Here is a 3343-nt window from a genome sequence, read left to right as displayed (position 1 = left end):
TAAATTTGGGGTGTATTTTTAGGTCAAGGTTAAACACATAAAGTGTGCGTGTTGTTAGTTCTGAAACCTTATTGTGAATATACACTTGAATAGATTCCATTGGTTCGGAAGCTCAACGGAAAGGGAAGGCTCAAGTCCAAGAGTAATTATTCGATTGGCTAAGGAAATTAGACTTCTAAACTCTTGTTAAGCGTATGAAATTCGTGTATTTCCTTATGTGATGTTGAGAATGATTTGGAGACTTGTTGCTTATTTGTTGGTGTTGTATTCCTTGTAGTAAATTGCGCTTTGTTATCAAAATGGTTATCTCCTCATTTTCATTTGAGCATGTCATTTGCATTGTATCTGAGACATGGTTGTAGTAAGGGGATGTACCATTTCGAGGGTCGTATCGCGCGCCGCGATGGATATTATATTTCAAGGAACGTATCGCGCGCGGCGAATGTTACTATTATCAAGGGTCGTGTCCTGCGCCGACAGATGCATGGAAAGATATGTCCCCCACGGGTCCTAGACCGAGAGACAGCGGGTGTGTATCGTTAGGAAAGACATGCATCACTATACTTGACATTGCATCTCATGGCATTGCACATTTTATTATTGATGAACTTGAACACGTGTTTTCCTGATCTTGTGAGTGTTTCTCTGTGAAGCTTGTGACTGTTGAATATTGCGTTGTTATTGAGAATGTGTAAACTAATAGAGTGTGGTTATTGAGTTGTGTGTTTGGTAAACTGTAAACTGTTATACTGTAGCATGGAGGTTTAGATAGGGTGTAAGGAGTGCCCGTATTTTGTTCACTTAACTTGTGTTTAGAGGTTTGCTTGTTGGGTACCGCGTGGTTTGGTACTCACCCCTTGCTTCTACAATTTTTTTTGCATGATACGAGCTCGGATCTTCGTGATACGTGTCATTTTTTCCGCTTCCGAGGCATCTTGTGGAGGGTTGTGAGGTAGCTATTTGTCATCTCAGCGAACTTTCCTACTCCAGTTTATGACTTTGTTTTTACTTGAAAGACAACTTCATTTGAGACTTTTATTTTATTTCAATTCTAATATTTACATTTGAGGCTTGTGCACGTGACAACCTGGTTTGGGGATTGAATTAATATGACTTGGTTTCATAATAGAAATTGTTGTTGGATTGTCATTTATTTCCGTACTTTGTTAGATATTGGGTTTTAGGCTGACTTGTCTTGGTGGGATAAGACAAGTGCTATCACACCCATTTTTGGGTCGTGACACTTTTGACAAGTGAAAAATTAATTTTCTGAATAAGTATATCTAATACAAACGAGTTTCTTTTTTTGGAAGTGGATGGTTATGTGGGGTAGGGTTGAATTATTTTTAATAAAAAAATTTAAATAATATCTAAATTATTATGTGAAGGGATTTTGGGAGGGGGGATATTAATTTGTAAAATATTTTTTAAGGAAAAAGGGGTGGAATAATACTTTAATTTTTAAGTAATACTAGTAATTTATTTAATTTTTGTCAAGGTAAAATGTTTTTTCTTAAATGTGGAGTGTGATGTGATAAAAAATTTTAAATTAAAAAACGAGTGTTACACACACCATGATGACAATATGATAAAAGAGAGAGCTCAAACTAATAAGAGATATTTAGATATGAAATTTAGACTCTCAAAAGTTTAGATATGAGACTAAAAAAAATTAGATATATTTTTAACCCTTTTATCAGTTATCTCTATTATAGTATATTTTATTATTTATTACTTTGGGGGATAGTTTGAAAGCATACACAAGTTATTGTATTATTATTTTATATTTTATTAAATATTGAAGAAAAATGTATCTTTAAAAGTTGAAAGTTGACTTTGAAGGTCAGTAACATCTTAGCACTTAATTAGTGCTAAACTGCTAATCCTAATCGGAGCCTTTTCCATCTCAAGTATTTTGTTATATTGACTAATTTGGTGGGTAGTGTACACAGTTTTTGTATCATCTCTGATTGAGTGTTTCATTTCTTTTTCTAGGGTGGTTGTGCCTACTAAATCATTCCCCTTTATTGTTATGAGGTTTTAATTGTCTTATAAAATGTTGGTGGGCACGTTCTATTTTATGATCGTTCAAATGTATGTTAAAAAATACACCGCAATCATGAGGGTGGCTATAGTATGATATACATTGAATTATTATAATATATAATTGTTGTGCGGAATTTGAGATAATACGAGAAAATATAAACGCGAAAAACAAGACAACAGATTTACGTGGTTCACCAATAAATTGGCTACGTCCACGGGAAGAGAGGGAGCAGTTTTATTATGGAGAGGCAAAAACAGAATTACAGAATAGGGTTTCCTATAGCGTCTATATATAGTGCTAAGCTACGCCCTAACAGGCTTGGGCCCAACATACAGAATCAACAGAAAATTAAGGGCCCAATACAACAACATTGTATACGATTCAAGGCATTCAACAATAATTTTTTTAATATTATAGTTTTAGATTATGATTTTGTGTGGTATACGATATATATTTAATTTATTTCATATTTTATATGGTATTTGATATCAAGAAATAATATATTAAAATATCAATATCATACCGAAATATATAGTTACATAAATAACATATATACATTATTAAAATACTATCAAATATACAATTTATTATTAGTATATATAAAGTAAATGCTTAGAAGTTAACATTTTTACTATTCTGATTGAAATATATTTAAAATGTAATTGATTAACAAAAGGAGTTGTTTTATTTTGAATATATATTAAGAAAATATCAAACTTCATTAAAGAAAAGGGCAAATATGAAAAAAATAAATCAAACATTTATATTGAAATTTTGATTGAACAATGAAGGACAAAATAATTCACTTAATATCAAATACAAAAGGTATCATTTTATGCATGAATTTTGATTCATCGACACATGTAGTTGTCTAAATAAAGTAGCTCATGGTATATATATGAATTTATAACTCTTCTAAGTTTTTAAATACGAACACAACTTACTTTATTTTTATAATTTTATTCTCTCAGTGGGTAGGGGAAGGGAGTGTGGTTAAAGTACAGGAAAAAAAATTAATGATATATGTTTAGGTGATGCAAGATAAGATTCTACTGAAATAATAATAAAATTTATATTTAAAGGCATGAAAGATCAGATAAAATAAAGTAAAATCCTTCTTTGTACTATTCACTATTAATACAATAATTTATAAGCATGACTTATTAGTCATTAGGTCCTATGTGGATATTTTCTTATGGATTAAGATGACAATTAGTATCGTATACATAAAATAAAGAAATATTTTCTAAATAATATATATATAAATCATACATTCTTGAATAAATTAATCTTTTA

Source organism: Solanum lycopersicum, chromosome 3 (assembly GCF_036512215.1).
Source record: "Solanum lycopersicum chromosome 3, SLM_r2.1".
Lineage (NCBI taxonomy): Eukaryota > Viridiplantae > Streptophyta > Magnoliopsida > Solanales > Solanaceae > Solanum > Solanum lycopersicum.
This window is presented reverse-complemented; position numbering follows the sequence as displayed.